This window comes from Anas platyrhynchos, chromosome 3 (genome assembly GCF_047663525.1).
Source record: "Anas platyrhynchos isolate ZD024472 breed Pekin duck chromosome 3, IASCAAS_PekinDuck_T2T, whole genome shotgun sequence".
NCBI lineage: Eukaryota > Metazoa > Chordata > Aves > Anseriformes > Anatidae > Anas > Anas platyrhynchos.
The window spans coordinates 22,431,659-22,450,304 of NC_092589.1; the positions used below are offsets into that span (position 1 = coordinate 22,431,659).

General features: G+C 39.9%; 1 long non-coding RNA gene across 1 annotated transcript in view; it reads left to right on the forward strand.

Moving 5' to 3' along the window:
* Nucleotides 1-6,866: 6,866 nt before the first annotated feature.
* Nucleotides 6,867-18,646, forward strand: part of LOC119716613 (uncharacterized) — a 33,345-nt gene continuing 21,565 nt past the window's right edge. The window contains exon 1 of the long non-coding RNA XR_005264941.2: nt 6,867-7,365. This is a non-coding gene — a long non-coding RNA (uncharacterized lncRNA). The remainder of the gene's footprint in view (nt 7,366-18,646) is intronic.

Here is an 18,646-nt window from a genome sequence, read left to right on the forward strand (position 1 = left end):
CCCTCACCATACAGAAAAGAGATATGGCTGAGGTTCTGATATATTTACATTTCTGATTTACTGGATGACCTTGGGCAAGTCACTCATCCTTTTTGTGCCTGTTTCTGTATCTGCATTACAGATATAATAACTACATTTTCTACTTCACATGGTTCTGCTGAGGCTTTTTTAGTGTTGTCAATACTATGCTTCGCAAAATAGTGGAATTATTATAACAAATATGGCAATCTAGAATGAGCATTAAGAATAACAAATTCAGAACCAGTTCTTACAGCAGTTCTTATTTCTGCCCCCATGATCCCAGCCATCTATCTGATTGAAAAAGCTCTTTAAGAGTTATATTATCAGTACAAGACAGCACTAGCAAAGCCCCATGGTTGCTCTGGCCTCTAAATGCTATTGCAAGAACATAAAGGTGAAACAGATGCAAGACGAGCAACCCTCATTAACTGTGCAAGAGGGAATTAACAGTTCTGGAGAAAGTCTAATGCATTCACTGGCACCTGTGGCTGGACTGGTTGTTGCACAGCAGGACACAGTCCATTTAAAATCGCTCTGCCCTCTCACACTACTCCTTGCAGAATGCTGACCTCCTGTTAGTTTTGATTTCTTCATTGCTTCCCTTGGTTGAAACCATGTTTGGGGCCATGTCATGTGCATGGAAGGTGAAAGATGGAAAGCATGGAGGCATGAAGGTTTCCTGCACGGAAATCCAGCAGTTTATTAGTGGACCTCCCAGGTCCTTGCAGAGACTAGGAGACAACAAATTAACAGAAGCAATTAATTAATCACAAACAAGATTGTGGACTCAGCCTGATGAAAAGGAGAGGATGACAATCCACGAGGTCAGAATCGAGGCTCTAATGAGCCTTGCTGGCCTTAAACCCTGTGACTATTCAATTAGGCATGAGATCTTTTGTGCCAAGAGGCCATTCGCTGCAACCTCCGGTGCCGTAGCAGAGAACGGCTCTGTGCAGGACTCGGTGCCAAGCCACAGACCTTGCCTGGGAAGTCTGGGACTTAGTTAAATGCCGGGCAGTAGGGATGCTCTGGAGCTCAGCCCTGAAATGAGGGCAAGCAAGACACAGCCCAGCATAACAACAGCAGCCACTCTTCACTTCAGTGTTGCCTTTAAGGGCATTTTGTTTTATCGTCTTAAATTACAATAAAATTATAGTCATTTGAGTAAATCCAAAGGCCTGAGCTCTTCACTGGCTTCTGCCATTCACAGATTTTTCTTCCTTCGAATGTTATGGACACCTATGCGTATTCAAAAATACTGAAACTCTGCAATGTTCAACTGAAAGGGGACATTTCTTGTTTTAAAACCAACAAACAAACAAAGTTATGTTTTTATGTCCATTTACTCTTGAACCTTCCTCATGAATCTCCTTCAAAATGATCCTTTTTTAAGTGATTCATTTGCTGTGAGAAGATGCTAACACCAGGGCAGTGCAAAAATAAATATCAGAAAAGAGCAAGCAAAAGGGAATGTGTCACATACTGACTACAGGGAAACAGTGCAAAACATCTAATCACAGCAGTGCCAGGAAACTTGAACCTGTCCAAAAAGATCCAGTGCTCTCGATGTTTAATTGCTGTTGATGGCTGCTGGTCAGTCATGCATGACAATGTGTGTGTCACGCTGCTTCCTGCCTATGTTCATTCCTGTCAGCCTTCACTCCAGGTGATGAGAACTGCTCCTCTGACCACAGTAGAGAGAGAGAGAGAGAAAAAAAAAAATAGAGCACTCACAGCCACAAAGCAACATGTACCCAAATAACCCAAGCCACGGGAACAGAGCACCGAAAATGGACAGGAAAGGCCAGTTTTTATGAACTGTTCTACCCTTCTTCATTTATGCTAAAAAAAAAAATTAAAAAAAAATAAAAAAATGTGTAGCATCTGTGACCGACAGTATTCCAACTGGCAAGATTCAAGTCTCCTGTTTGCTTGATTATATGTTTGAACACATGCTTGGGGCTGCATGGAGCAATTTGAATTACAATTGAGTTGCAATGAACATTATAATTTTTGGTGAACTGGAGCTTTAAAAACCTCCTCCTTGAGCTAATAAGAAAGAGAGATAGTGGGAAATGTAGGAGATATGACTTAAAAGGTCCAGAAATTGTATAACAGCTTTCCACCATTTTCTTAAAGTGACTGTTTAATGGTTTATGTATCTGGGCCCAGGTTCAGCAAAGCACTTAAGCATGCATTTAACTTTAAGTATGTGAATGATCTCATCCTTATTCAGCAAAACCCTTAAATAAATGCTTAATTTTAAGCCGGTGCTTAGCTGCTTTGCTATAGCAAGGCTTCATCACACAGTTCTGTATCCTGTTATGTTGGTAATATAATTAGGAGTGCTCCTCCTTTACCTACCCCATCACTGTCTTTGTTTCGAAATAAAGATAATTAATCCGTGATTGTTTAACTTCAATCTGCTTTGGGCAAAACCGGTGCCTGAGAGTCAATATATGTCTTAACCATCCAGAACATATCTGCTCATTCACATTCCATTTCAGATCCATCTGCCGTCAAAGACAATGGGAGTTCTGTCATTGTCATCACCAGCAGCCAGATCAGACTCTCAGTCGATACCAAGCTCCAAACCCATTGCAGTAATAGGTGAACTGAGTTGTGCAAGAATGGGAGAGCCAACGTAGCAGGGAGTGTTTCTGCAACAAAAACACAGGAAAAAAACTTGAGCTGTTTCAAAACTGATCTGACTTTATCTGCAGTCGGGATACTTGGAGGAAGGAACTGAAGCGTCATTTCTGGATTACCAAATTTTAAGTAATTAGGACACAGAACATGACGTTAGTTTTGATGATCTAATTGTTTTATGATCATTTTGTTATTCTGTGTACTGCCTTCATTCTTCTTTCCAATGAGATGGGAATGAAGGTAGAATGCAAAGCAGAGAAAAGAGGAAGTTTCATATGACATTTCAGGATCATTTGATGTTGATTTGATGTTTCTATTGCAAATCCCCCCTCCATATCTGTACAAACCCCAGTGAGAGTCAGAAAAGCAATTCAGTTTCACTGATACTAAGGATGAGAATCATATTTAAGAAATAATACATAGAAACACAAAACCACTGAGAAATGTTGTTTGAGGGCTAAAATACTCTTTGTCTTTTCTGAACCAACTTTTTCTAGCTCTAAGATTCAGAACAATTTGACATCCTCTTACATCACTGGGGAGAGTCAATCGGGTTTAAAATTATTATTATTACTAGTACTACTACTACTGCTAAAGGGATGATTTGGACTAGGAGAGTAATAGGTGTACCAGAAAGAATAACTACTTGATTTATTTTCTTTACCATATGTGCTCATTCTTTTTCACCACAGATTGAAAAGTGGTTGCAAAATAACTCTGTAAAGAAGTCCTGAGGCACATTCAAGTGCCACATTATCTATGTTCTGCAGTGCTGTGGGAGGAAAGTGAAAACATAAATAAGTAGTTCTGCAAGAACAGAACTAATGATGCTCCATTTCCTACTGCTTTGTGTCTCATAATTAATCCTGAACTACAGTTGAAGCTTTTCCCATGGGTGGGACACATATGGTCCATTTCTCACACTCTCAGAAATATATAGATATATATACTGTGTGGATTCTTTATGGTTAATAATGCATGAACTCACTTCGCGCTCTTGTCATTAGGCAGGGTTCCTATTGGGTGTCTCTTCTTTACCTACCATCCATCCATCCATCCATCCATCCATCCATCCATCCATCCATCCATCCATCCATTCTTCCACAAAAAGTTTTTTTTTTTTTTTTTTAAATCTTAACCGTTTGTACTGTCAAATTTGTCTGAAATCATCAAATAGATTAAAACCTGATTAGCTTTTAAATACCCACGTGCATATACACAAACTTGCAAACTGTGTGATTGAATAAGCCTATAGCTTTATGAAAGGTGACTCCAAACTGTGTAAAATATCTGTAGGCTTTTCTTTTTGTAACATTTAAAAGCAAAGCAAAAATACTATCACTTAATATCTTGCCCTCTTTAGGCATCTACTGCTATAAGAATGAAGTCTCCAAAACTCTTGAGAACTGCAATATAGATAAGCCAAGTGTGTTCACAAAGGGCTGACAAGCTCACTGCCAGTATGGGAATATATCATGGAAGCTCAGACTATTAAGTTCAGCTTTTGAATGCATTATAGATTCTGAAGAAAAGCTCAGACCACAGCGGTATACAAGGTGGCACCGAAGAACTTCATCTTACACGTGTTCTTTTCTTTTTCATCCTCGGGGATATTAATGATTTAAAGTGTTATAAAGCATTGTTCCTAGTTACAGTGATTTTTAGAAAACAGAACTGTGAAAACTGGATTACTGAAGCACAGGAAACTTAGAACCAGTTTTGAGTGCAGTCTGTATAATGACTGTGTTTAAAAAAAGATTCAGCAAATTGCTTGGAACTTGACCTCGAATAAGATAGCCAGAAAAGCTCATGCAAAATTAATAAGCAGCCTTTCTTTTAATTTTAAATGCAACCAAAGTCCAAGTACTGGAATAAATACATTGTGTATACAGACGGAATTTTCATAAATCAGCCGTGATTATCCGTATCCTTTGTACTTTGTAACCGTTCGCCATCCACTCTATTGAACATAATGTTTCCTAAGATCCCCAGTGGCTTCAGTATTAATCTGAATTTTGCGATACTACTGTCAAGTTTAAATTACAGATCCGACCACAAACTCATTAGAAAATATCCTGCTCTATTCTGTGCTTCGCCTTTCTTGGTTTTGTGCTTTTGCAAATATTTTGCTGTTTGAACTTGCAGAAGTCTGATCTCTCTGATGTGGCAGTGTGCTGAATTTATTTTCGGAAGTGTTGAAAAAAAAAAAGGAGATAGCTTCATCTAATCCATAAATCTACCATAAATTGGTGTTTGTTGTTATATGTTTATAAGAATTACATCCTGCTTGTTATTTATTTATTTATGCAAAGGATGAAGGCTTAATACTTTTAAATACCACGGGGCGAGTATAAGCTATCCAGAGGAAAGCAGAGTATGGCCAGACAAAATGATAGCTCTCTCACACTGCTCTGTCATTGCAACTAAGCCCTGACATGAAAGCCTTAAGGGTGTGGTAAAAAGGACTGCCCTCCAGTGTGCTGAAAGGAAACTTCAGCATCCTTGCTCAGTCGCTTTTGTATAAAAACTGACAGATGTGTCAAAGGTGTGATAGCTTTGTGAATAAGTAATAAGTCCTGACAAGTTGGACCTTATCATTCCCTTCTGCCTAAGGTGAGGAAGGAGCCTGGGGTAATAGCAGGGGCAACTGAAAAGCCCTGGATCGGACTTGCGGGATGGCTCGCCTCGTTTGTCTGTGTTCCTGCTGGTATGAAGTGGATTTGACGACAAATCTGATCAAATTCATCCCTGGTGTAATTTCAGAGAGGTCAGTGGTGTTACACCAGGGGAAATATTGGTCCCTTCTGTTTATTTAGGGAAAGCTACAGTAGCTTTGGAATAAAAGTAGTTCACTGAGCAATAACTTCCTTACCCTCAGCAGAGTGGTACGGATACTTTATAAGAAGGACAGTGGACAATATACAAATACTTTGTCAAAACTTATGTTTCAGCATGGCTCACAGAGGCAGGAAGGTGCTATTAGTGTGCTCAGCCACCAGGATCCTTTGATTGCTTGTCCAACACTGGCATCAACCAAACAAAACAAATGTGCTGAAAACCAAAACAAACCTCTCCAAACAAAATCCAACCAAGATTCTTCTCTTGGTAAAAGGGACACAGGAGACTGCCATTCAAGTGGAAGGAAAAAAAAAAAAAAGCTAATATATTTGTGTGTGAATTGAAAGGTTTGCCTTTCTGTGGGGATAGAGAAGCTTAAACTGAAACTATCTACATTTGTAAAGATCACCAGCACATGGAGGAAACCAAAGATCGCCAGTTCAATGAGAAACATGCATGAGATATTTTGGAAAGCAGGAATTCCACATGGAAAGGAGCGATTTCCAAAGGAGAACACAAATATTTTCACACTTGTACCAATAAGAGCTGTAACTACACAAACACACAGAAAAAGCTTTTAAAATGTAACATTTCAGATAACAGGGAAAAGAAAAAAGGTCGGGTTAACATACAATACATGCAGTCCCTGTAGGCCGTAGAGACAAAGAGGAAAGGATACAGCACAAGCCATGTGCTGTGCAGTGGCAGGCAAACAGCACTGACTTTGCAGATGTTGGATAGAAGGAAGACACAACCTCAGGAGCAAAGGAAAACTTGGATATGTGGACAGCAAAAAAATGTAGAAGCATGAGGAAGGAGTGCAGAAATGGCATGGCAGTGAAGGACATCTGCAGAAGAAGTCAGGATAAGGTCAGCAGCAAGAACCAGGCAACACAGAGCCTGTTTTCCTGAATGTAGGGCGGCTGGAAGTGGGGGCTGTGCAGAAGAAAATACATGCGATGGGGCACAGAGGTATGAAATACCCCCCAATGAAGCTAGACGAGCACTGTTGTATGGGGTTGGGCTGGGGGTAGCAGTCAGTTCTACATTTCGCAGACTTGTTCAAGCTACTGCCCCCCCCCCCCCTCCCCTTTCTGTATTTTTAAAATTGTTTCAGTGTTGTCTTCCCTCGACTTTTTCTCCCAAGGCCTGAAACACGATGCCTGCTATGAACAGTGTCTTCTTTTGACATTTTCACTCCCTGATAATGCTGCGAGCTAGCCTTGAATTTTAAAGAGTGGCATGCATGCACACACTCGAGCTCTCCCACTCCGAGGCTGTCACTCTCCTCAAACATCTGGAAGTCTGTTTGCCAGAGTGCTGCCGCCAAATGCTACTGCATCATCCAGGCAGGATTTTGCTTCCCCTACAGGGTAAGAAAGAAGAGCTCGAGAGCAGATTTACAGCTGTTGATGTGGCAGCACAGAAGTCTCATGCTGCAGCTCGGAGCTCCTTATTTATGGTTTTAGCCCTCAGAGGAGTTTGGTTAGAGAACGGATTGGCTGTGGACATGCAAACTCTTCTTATGGCCCAAGGAATCCTTCCTTCTCCTTTTATTTCTAACTTTCTTTTTTTTTTTTTTCTTTTTTTCTCTCCAGCCCTTCATAACTCTGGCCAAACACAGATGGCTGTAATTCCCTCCAACTCTGTAGACAGCATCAGTCTTGGTATGGAGAACTTGCTGTGTGAAGTGCCACAAGATTTCATCTTTCTCACCCATGGGGAGAAGAGGGAGGATCAGACTTACAGGCATCAGATGACCTAAATCCCATCTGACCGAAATCCTATCTCCTCTCTGAAGAACTCCCTGCCCTGGAGGAAATCCCACGTACTTCAGCCAAAACACATGAAGCACTGGTAACAAATACTACCTTGTCTTAGTTCAGGTCCTGAGAATAAGTGGGTCCTGTCCTGTTCCCCTGCCTTCTCCCCACGACAAAAAAATCACTAGGGAGGTGGAGGGTGGTTGGAGAGGAGGGGGCATTAAGGCTTTAAAGAAAAACAATGAGGAAAGGTAGATGTGGAGAAGAGAGCTGGGCTTTATTCAGTCCAAAAGCTGTTTTTACTCAGTTCTTGACAGTGGGTAGAAAAACAGAGGAAGAGCAATGGGAAATGAACAGCACCGTGGCAAGATAACAACAAGCCACCTACAGAGGCAGAGAAGAACAGCAAATGATAAGAAAAAGCCTTTCACGAGCCCACACAATGCTAGGGTCAGCATCCAGGAATCCCAATGCGAGACCAAGTCACAGCTGTTACCCTCCCAGCCTAAACAGCTTAAAAGAAAATTTACATCCTGGCTAAGACATTCAGCATACTGGTGTGCAAATGAGTGTCAGAAATACCTGGTTTCTAAAGGATTTTCCAAAAAAGGAGCAAAGCTCGCCCACCAGGAGACATGAAGGCATTTGATAGCACAGCACGAGCCAGGGAGCTGACTATTCTGTCTCTATTAGGACAGCTGGAAGTTAAAGTAAGTGGGCTATTGAGAACAATGGGTTGGAGCCAATGGAAAGGCAACTTCCCAACATTTCAATTTAAAGGTCTCTCAGCTATGGAAAATTATTGCCATGGGGCTTTGTTTCAGGTCAGGGCACTGGGGAAAGAGCGTTTAGAAAACATGACAGTCCATTTAGCAAGCATCCCTCAGCCACGAGCACGGATTCCTTCAACAAATGTTTGGTTGTGTGTGCGTGTAATCTCCATCCAACTTGTAGGAAAAACGCTACTAAAAGGTGAGGAGTGTTTCAGTGCTGTTTGCATGGAAAAGCTCCACACAGGCATCTGGTGATAGGAAAAAAGGTTCAGAACAAGGAGGAGTTATTTGCAACGACTGTGCTATTTTGTGGCTGGCAGGTCAGCACTTCTGAGCAGACTATACCGAACTGTAGTGCCTTCAGTCTTCATGATGGAAAAAATGAAAAAATACAGTAGAAGTATTGTTAATTGCTGAACAGCTAGAGTAAAATAAAGGCATTAGACCTTTTTCCTCCAAATCGTTATAAACTGCTTTAGTCCTCCATTCATGCATTTCTCTTTAAGAAAACAAACAACAACAACAAAAAACAGCCAATTAAATAACCACAAAGAAGTTGAAAATACACAGAATAAGTCAATGTCTTGTTCTAGCTTGGGCAGTCCCCTAGTCTGCCTTGGGCAACAAAATCTAAGCAGAATGAAGCTAAAAGCTATAATTTTTTTAAGGCCCAAGAAAAAATGCAGCCCTGATTACTGTTTGCTATGTTTCACTTGAACGGAGGCATCATTTCAAGGAAGGCTGAATGGCTCATTGCAGGTATACAGAGCCACTGACTCAGGGAAAAGGTATCCCCTACTTGTGACATGTTTAACGTATTTGAAAGAACCAAAAGTAAAACTCAAGAAAAACAGGTGATGATAAATGTATTTTTTTTTTTCATTTCTTTTTTTTTTCCTGTCATCCTGATCTACCACTGCTTATTTGTGCCCTTATAAAAAGGACAAAGAGTGAGGTTTAAACATAGTTAGCTAATAGTTAATTGACTGATTTAGTACTCATTCCTACATCTGTCATCCTGCATCATCCTGCATTTTAATTCTTGCTTTTGAATATCACGCACATCCTGCTGCATCATGTCCTGCCTCAGATTTCACACGTCTTTGTGCCTAGAGATTTGGGATACTTGGCCCAGGTGTCAAAATACCATGTCCTTTTAAGCTGTAGAAAGAATCACTTTGGATGCTTGATTACCCAAGAGCAGAAAGACTTATATGGGAATTAGTTGCCCTCAGCAGATGATCAGCTTATTCTACAAGTCTTATAATTTTATCTTGCTTGGGAAGAATAGGATTTAGGAGAAGTCTGAGTCATTCTAATAGAACACATAATCGTGCCTGTTTTATAATTGTGAGAGTAGGCTTGTTATAGTCATTAGCTGTATCAGTTGGCAGGAACACTTTAAAAAGAACTTTGAGGACTACCTGAGACAGCTTAGTCTTTTGAGCACAAAAGAACGGCAGTTTTCAGGTACTGAAGAATTAATGGTTTATTTCACAGCCTTCTTTCTGCATATAAAATGTGTTCTATTGTACTGTGTGATTGTAATATGGACGAAGTACGGCTCTCCCAGTAAGAGAAGCAATGAACACTGGTACACAGAACACTGGTACAAATGTACAGCAGCCAGGGACATTAAAAAAAAAGGTTGGTTGAGAATAATAAGTCAAATCTGAAAATATATGAAACAAAAATGTCATTTATGTCTCTAAATTAGTGTTTGCAAAGTAAACAATATAGGGTTGTACAGGGCTTCATTCCCAATGTCAAATGAATGTAAATAGCTCACCTTTTAGACACCCCTTATAGTCTGAGATTTAGTGGATGCTAAGACATGAGTTGTAGACTAGAATGATCTTTAATTGCTCTTTCAGTGCTTCCATTACAATTATTTATTTATTTATTTATTGTGTTACCTGGAGAACATAAAAGTCTCTTTCATTCCACATTTCCCATTGCATGCAGACAATTGTTATTTAGGCCTATTGCATCTTGTATGGCTGGCTATATGCTACCCTTTCTTAAGGGATCCTCCCACATAACTATAAAATGATCCACGTGCTAAAATTCAACCTGCTTCAGGACCAGGGTACAGTTACACAACTTTCAGGTAAGAATCCTCTGTCTCTCTTCTCTTTTACATTATTTTTTTTTCCTATGATGACATTTTAAGAGGACTCCACCATTTGTTATCTCTACTTTTTTTTTTTTCAGTCTAGTCAGCCTCGTTATTTTTATGTGCTTGTGTGCTAAGGTGGTGACAGCTGATTAGGTTTTTATTATATTTGCTTTTCTTCCGTTGCACACCCTTCACCTACTTTGACAGAAGTGAGACATCAAGGAAAAAATACTAAAATAGTAACAAAAAGGAGGAAAAGATTGAATGCAACAAGGCTTTACTTTTAATCAGCTTTGTTCTAATTTCAGCTTGCCCAACAGATTTGATATGCAAAAGAAGTGTCCTTCATGTTGATTTAATGAAAATGGTCATTTTGCTGAGGGTGTGTGTACATATCATCCATTCAAGATTTGAATATGCTTATCTGAGGTTTTTTTTGAGCTTAGTATGCCCTCTGGTTAGTTTCCCAATGTTTTAAAAATTATAGCAACTACATTTGGTAATTTTGCCAATTCACGTTTTTTTTTTTTTTTTTTTTTCTCTCATAACCAAGGAATATGTTTCAGCTTTAAGTTACCTCTCTTAAGGTGTTTCTCCAAAGGCGTTTCTTTTTCTCTCTCTTCTCCCTGTACCCACACCTGTTCATCCAATATATCATACAAACTGGTCTGCTTTGAACCTCCTCTGTTGTCAGCCACAATACTATCAAGGGCAGTGATTTGTAGGCTTGGAGCAGCAACGACAATACACGCCTGGGTCACTAGTAATTAAGGAATGTCAGTGGTCGAGAAGGAGAAAATTCAGTTCAAGCCAAACTGAAGCATTTAGATATTTTACTGCTGCATCCTCTTAGTCCTCTCTCAGCTTATAAATATTAATTTAAAGACTACCAACAAGGACAGTAAACGGATTTAGGCATAAAACTTCCTGTCAGGAGTGATTTGTGCCCAATAAAAGGAGAGCTGGATAGAGAAAGCTTGCTTCACTAAGTTTATGATAGACAGTGAAAGAGTGCCATCAAAATAAAAAAGCTTTCACTATGTAGTCTGCTACATGGAGGTCTTTGTTCCTAACAAGCATTATACTGGTACTGTGTTGTTTTCTTCCATAAACATATTTGACTTGATAAGGGGAAGCTCTGGGGTAGGACCAGCACTGGTAGGGGTCTTTGCACAATCAGCATCACAGGAAGGGAGCTTTTACATTGGTGACCCCTTTTACTGAACTTTGCGATAGAAGTTGACAGAGGTTGATCTTTTTCCCTCCTAATGCCCAGCCTGAAAGTAGGAGAAAGTCAGTAGGCCCTACATAGTCTATGAGAGCATGCCTTTAAACCTGAATGCATTAATGACCTTATACTGCTCTCCTCTCTGTGTCTGTGCAGGATGCATTTGCTTGCAACTCTAATCTATTTCATTCTTGATAGACATTTTGTTTCTCTTCTTCATTACTCTGAAAAGCCTAGTTCCTTTTTCTTTAATGGTTAAATTATATAATTGCTGACTGGGATGATCATGAAAAGCTGAATACCAGATAAACGTAAACTAAACACATTTTAAATTAATTCAACTTAACAAGTTATCCAAACTTAATTAATCAAGCCCAGACAGAAGGTCATGATTTACACAAGCTAGATTTGGTGTCTGCAATAGACACCCTGTCTCTGTAGCTAGATCCACGAGTGGACACAAACCACACTACTGTACAGTGTTTGGCCAGTTTATTATCCCTCACACTCTTCCAAAACTGCACTGGCAGTTTTCACATGGGGTCAGCAGCCCTATCTGTCTATCTTGCTTTGTCCATCTCAGGCTTGCAGCTTTTTGTGTTTCATTTCTCCATGAATTCCTAAATCTCTAGTGGGCTCGGTAAGTCATGATGATTACTTCCTTGCTGAGGGCAGAAGTGGTGCACAAAATGGCTGGCACCACTATGGGGAAAAGGGCTTTCTGCAAAGGGCCTTGCTGCTACAGAAAATGAGACCCACTTCTGCCCTGCTAATGGCCTTTGCTTGATCCAAAGGGATCACTGGGGAGAAAGCATTGCTCATTGAAAGCCTTACAAGGTGGAGGGTGGTAGGAGGAAGGAAAATAAACACTTATGGGGGGAAATACCCTCATGAAAAAATGCTGAAAGACAGAGCTATGCTTTGCTGGTGGAATTAACGCAAAATGGGGGCCCTTAGAGATGATCATTCTGAAAAGAAATGAAAAATACATAAAACTTTGTTTAATTTATGGAATTTATAGGCTGCTGACCAGTAAGTATAAAGTTCTGTTCCCTTGGTCCTCACTATCACTCATGTATTACTTGTCAGTAAATGTGGTGCACTCAGAACATAACAGCTACGGTAATATTTCTGTTCCCACTGCAGCTTTACTACACCCATGAAACTCCGTAATCTTTAAATTCCCTCACTGTTAACATCTGCTGAAACATTATTGGTCCCAGCATAGCCAAGCTGCTCTGAAATTACATTTAGCAGAGTAGTTAATGCTAACAGTATAATTCTAGAAGCAACCATGTTTTAAAAAGCCTTTATAACTGACACGGTGGCTGTGTTTCCTTTCACTTTTATCCCCTCCCCACTTTGCTTTTTTTTTTTTTTTTTTTTTTTGCCATCTCACCTGCAAGAATGCATGTTTAAAGAGCATTTCATTTTCTTTTTAGAATAAAACAGTGTATTTTGTTTCTCAGTTTAGGCTGCCAAAACAAACTTCTGAAGACACCTTTTTTTTTTTTTCCTAAAAAATAATCCAGTTATAACATAAAATGTTAAGAATCCAAAGAGCTGAAGTTGGAAATTAATCAAGGTGCAACAAAATTAATATATTTTATCACTCATTTAGGATGCTTTTCTTGGTTTAAATTCAAATGACCTAACATAGAAGCAAAAGAAATGCATTGCATACAGCTACTATAATGATGATACGTCAACATATTCATTTGCAGCTCATAAAGAGTGCAGAGCTTTGCTTTTACAAGGATATGTTGGACAGAGGACATTTAACTTAATCGCTGAATGCTGTAGTCATGCAGATATTATTCCAGAAATTAAAACGCAAACACAGAAAAGCGTATGCAATTCTTCTATGGATTTTTAAATGCTATATAGTATAAAATATTTTATAATACACGTATGGATACGTAATGCTATATAAAGTTTTATTCATAGATACTACTGAAAAATAACAAAAATGCTTAGAAAAAAAAAAAGGAATCTATATGTATTTTTCTTAAAACCAAAACAAAACCCTAAACTGAAAACTTCCACTTCTACCCCAGTGAAAGAAAACCAAACACATTTGAGTAGCTAATCTGCTAGCTTTCTTTCAAAAAAACCTGTCCAGAAACACAATCTTATAAAATTAAAAATTATGTGTTAAATATTTACATCACTACTAGATTCTCTAAGGTTTGTATTTAGAATACTAGCATAAATCTAAAAGCTACACTAATAAAAAAAAAAAAAATCAAGACTTTCTGTTAAAAAAATAACAAACTGTGTATTTTTGAACTTTGAAGAGTAATTTTTGTATTACCTAGCCTTGCACAAGGGTAGACTGCTAAATATCTTAACTGGTTCCTGATTCATGAACAGCAGAAAATGATGTGTCAGATGGCAGTCAGCATTTGTGTGTCTATACTGCGATCTTCTCGTGTCCCATCTCGTCTAAGTTAGTAATTGCTACGTAAGTGGTGGTGTCCATAGTGGCATCATTTAATCTAGGTTAAAGCCATGCCAGCGAAATAATTTCCCAGGAATACTTTGCAGGTTTTTAATGTGGTTAGAGTAACAAAATCTGTTTGCTTGCTCATGACAATATGTTAAACATCCTCCAGTCAGGTTTTATATTTCTCCCACACATCTCTTCTAGAAAGACATTTTCAAGAGAGATTATTTTTGTTACTTTGTTGTCTCAAGTATGCTTATATATATATATATATATATATATATATATATATATATATATAAAAAGATAGATTTTTTTTTAAGCACAAAAAAAGCCGGATAGTCTTTCCATCAAATGTGTAACCTAATAAATTCTTCATAACTACTATAACAAATACATGGTGCTATTTGAAGCAACATTAAATAATTTCTTTTGAAACTCTGCAAGGAATTGATGTCCTGGCTACTTTTGTTTTAGGTGTGGATGGCTTTCTTTCCATTCTGTCATACACATATCTGATTTTTGTACAAAAGGGTAAACAAGAAGACAAGAAGATTAGAAATAGCAACAGAGATAACTGTTAATAGTAAAACTCACTAGATATATCAGCAAAGCCAGAAGAGGCTCCAAATTATGTCAGTGACATAGTTTTCCCAGTAAGTGGGAATATCAAAGCATTTGAAAGAAAATATTAAGTGTTTTTATGCATCATTATCATAATACATCAATCTCAAAGTACATGATGAGGCAGCATTTTACAAACTTTTCAACATAGTTTCTTAGAATCAGAATTGGAATGCATTCCCCCACCACCCCCATTCCATCTTCTCCTACTGTTACAGAAGCTGACAGAAAAATGGTTGAAAAAGTTGTTTCAATACAACTATTTAGAAATTCCTACCATTTTCACCTGGAAATGTATATATTTTTATTATTATTATTATATATATTTTTTAAGACCAGCACTGGCTAATTAACTCCTAACAATCTTCCTTTAATAAAACAGAACCTGGGACCAAAATATTTTGGCTGTAAAGTTGCCTTTGGAAAACTAAAATTTATAGTTCTTTTCATTATAGTAGTATGTAGAAATAATTTTCTACATATTTCTACAATAAAGTAGTAGAAATAATTTTCATTTATAGTTTTTCATTATTGGTCTTTCTGAGGAGGCATCTGAATTCTGCTATTTATGAATTGCACTCACATACAAAGTACCGTTTTGATCAATACCATATTTTAAAATTTACTTCTTTTGTCATTTGTTATTGGAATATCTGCTTCACTCTCAAAACTGAAGTGTAACATGTCTGGGACCTTCTCAGAGGATGCCATACAGCTCATTGGTCACCAGTTAAACTGATGGCATTTTATTATCATAGTACAGCACCCTTATTGATAAGTCTCTCTTTTTCATGAAGGTCTTAAAAAGTCTTACAAAAATAATTCTGAAACAGCTCTGAAGATAGCTGGCACTTGCTGAGGGATGTCATACCTTCATTGTTTATCACGACACTAAAAACCATGCTTAGCTTACAGACCACTTTAGTGCTTCTTGCTTTTTTTCCTAAATGCTGTATGAATATTTGTTAATTCTGTTAGTTACTGATTATGGTAATTATGACATGACTTTAATGGTCAACACACACACAATATTCTTTTCATTTATTTTATCCATAGCTGCCAATTTCTTAGAAGCCAATACTCCCATAAGCTACCTCTCAGAAAGGGAACAGCAGTCTTCTTAGCTACTAAAAGTCACTGAGCTTTTGACCACCTTCCTCTTTCAAGTAATTCATTAGACAAAAATAAAAATCATACATTAAAAATATACAAAAAATGTAACATATAATTATATTATGTAATACACACAAAGCATGAAACAGAAAGATGAAAATCCAGGACCTCATGGGCAGAGCACACAGTAATGGAACCATACTTCTGCATGTTTGCCCCAGGCTTGACCATCTCAGCCTCTTCCTCTACTGTTCTTTCCCCTGTCCTGCTCTTCTCTGCTTTTGATTCCTTCTCTTGGTCCCTTTCTCCTCACATAATCGGATCCAGTATTACATCCTAGTCCTTCCTTCACAACCCTGAAGAACTCTGAGGGAAATGTATAAAAAATTCAGAGCTAGTTCTTTCCTTACTGGTTAGTTTTGCTGGATTTCCCTCTCCATGCTGTCACGTTTTGGATAACGCTTTTGGAGCATATGACCTTTTACCTAAACTGTAGAGAAAGAGGTGTTAAATGCTGAAGTAGCTTTAATTCTGGCAGCCACGTGCTTAAAAGCTAGATAGTGCAGTTCCTAACTGTATGTGCTTAAATAGCATGGTCTCTAGATCCTGGTGCAAACAATATTTTCTTCAGATTGGATTAGATTATTTTAAATCATTTGCAGATATCATAGAAATCATAGAAACACAAGGTTGGAAAGGGCCTACAAGATCATCTAGTCAAACCGTCCTCCTGTCACCAATACTGCCCACTAAGCTACTAAATCGTATCTCGTAGCACCTTGTCCAGGCACTTCTTAAACACCGCGAGGGACGGTGACTCCACCAGCTGCCTGACAGGCCGCTCCAGTGCCTGACCACTCTTAGAAAGAAAAAGTTTTTCCTGATATCTAATTCAAATCTCTCCAGCGTCACTTGTGGCTATTTCCTCAAGTCCAATCATCAGTTTTCTGGGAGAAGAGGCCGACCTCCTCCCCATCACAACCTCTCTTCAGGTAGTTGTAGAGAGTAATGAGGTTTCCCCTGAGCCTCCTCTTCTCCAGACTAAATCACCCCAGTTCCCTCAGCTGCTCCTCACAGGACTTCTGCTCCAGGCCCTTCACTAGCTTTGTAGCCCTTCTCTAGCTTTGTAGCCCTTCTCTGGGCACGCTCCAGGGCCTCAATGTCCTTCTTGTAGTGAGGGGCCCGAAACTGAACAGAGTACTCGAGGTGCAGCCTCACCAAAGCTGCTTACAGAGGGATTATCACCTCCCTGCTCCTGCTGGCTACAGTATTTCAAATACAGGCCAGGATGCCATTGGCCTTCTTGGCCACCTGAGCACACTGATGGCTCATATTCAGCTGAGCATTGATCAACACTTCCAGGTCCCTTTTCTTTTCACAGTCTTCTAGCCACTCTGCCTCAAACCTATAGCGTTGCATGAGGTTATTGTGCAGGACCCAGCACTTGGCCTTGTTAAACCTCATCCCATTCACCTCAGCCCAGCAGTCCAGCCTATCCAGATCCCTCTGAAGGGCCACCCTGCTCTCACGATCAACACTACCTCCCAACTTGGTGCCATCTGCAAACTTACTGAGGGTACACTCAATCCCCTCATCCAGGTCATTAATGAAGATATTAAACAAGATAGGCCCCAGTACCGACCCCTGGGGGACACCACTTGTAACGGGGAACCAGCTGAACTTAACTCCATTAACCACAACCCGCTGGGCACAGCCCTCCAGCCAGTTCTTGACCCAGAGAAGAATATACCTGTCCAGGCCACAAGCAGCCAGTTTCCCCAGGAGAATACCACAGAGGACCATCTCAAAGGCTTTGCTGAAGTCTAAGTAGACTGTATCAACAGCTTTTCCCTCAGCTACCAGTCTGGTCACATGGTCATGGAAGGAAATGAGGTTGGACAAGCATGACCTGCCTTTCATGAACCCATGCTGGCTGGGCCTGATCCCCTGGATGCCATGTACATGCCGTGTGATCTGACCCAAGAGGATTTGCTCCATACCTTTCCCTGGAACCGAGATCAGGCTGAGAGGTCTGTAGTTCCCCAGGTCCTCCTTACAGCCCTTCTTGTACATGGGAGTCATGTCTGCAAGCCTCCAGTGCTCTGGGACCTCTCCAGATAACCAGGAATACTGACAGATGGCAGAAAGCAGCTTGGCAATCACCTCCATCAGCTCCCTAAGCACCCTAGGGTGCAGCTCATCTGGCCCCATGGACTTGTGACATTCCAGATGGAGGAGCAGGTCTCTAGCTGTCTCTTCCTGGATCACAGGGGGTGATTCTCTACCTGAATCACAGGGGACATCCAGGTCAGGGCGTAAAGTACCCTGAGGGTAACTGATCTAACTATTAAAGACAGATCTAGAGAAGGTGCTGAGAACCTCAGCCTTATCCTCAGTGATCAAATTCCCTGCTGATTCAAGTAAAGGATGGAAATTTTCCTTGGTTCTTCTCTTTCTGTTAATATATTTATAAAAGGATTTCTTGTTCTCTTTTACTGCAGTGGCCAATCCGAGTTCAAGCTGGGCTTTTGGCTTTCTAACTTCCTCTCTGCATATCTGAGCAAATTCCTTCTAGTCACCCCAAGTAGTCAGTCCCTTCTTCCAGCAGACGTAGACTCTTTTTCTCTCAGAGTCTCAACAAAAGTTCCTGTTTCATCCATGCCAGTCTTCTTCCCCTCCGGTTCTCCTTACAGGACTCAGGAACAGGGTGCTCCTGTGCCTATAAGATTTCCATCTTGAGGAGCATCGAGGCTTCATGGACCCCTTTGCCCTTCAGGAGTGACTCCCAAGGGACTCCTGCAACAAGTGACCTGAATAGGTCAAAGTCTGCCCTCCAGAAGTTCAGGACAGCAGTTTCACTAGTTACCCTTCTGGCATCACCAAGGATAGAAAACTCTGCAATTTCATGGCCACTATGTCCAAGACAGTCCCCAACTTTCACATCTCCCACCAGTCCTTCTCTGTTAGTGATGAGCAGGTCTAGCGAGGCACCTCCCCAGGTAGGTTCTTGAACCAGCTGTGTCAGGAAGCTATCTTCCACACGCTCTAGAAACCTTCTGGACTGTTTCCTCT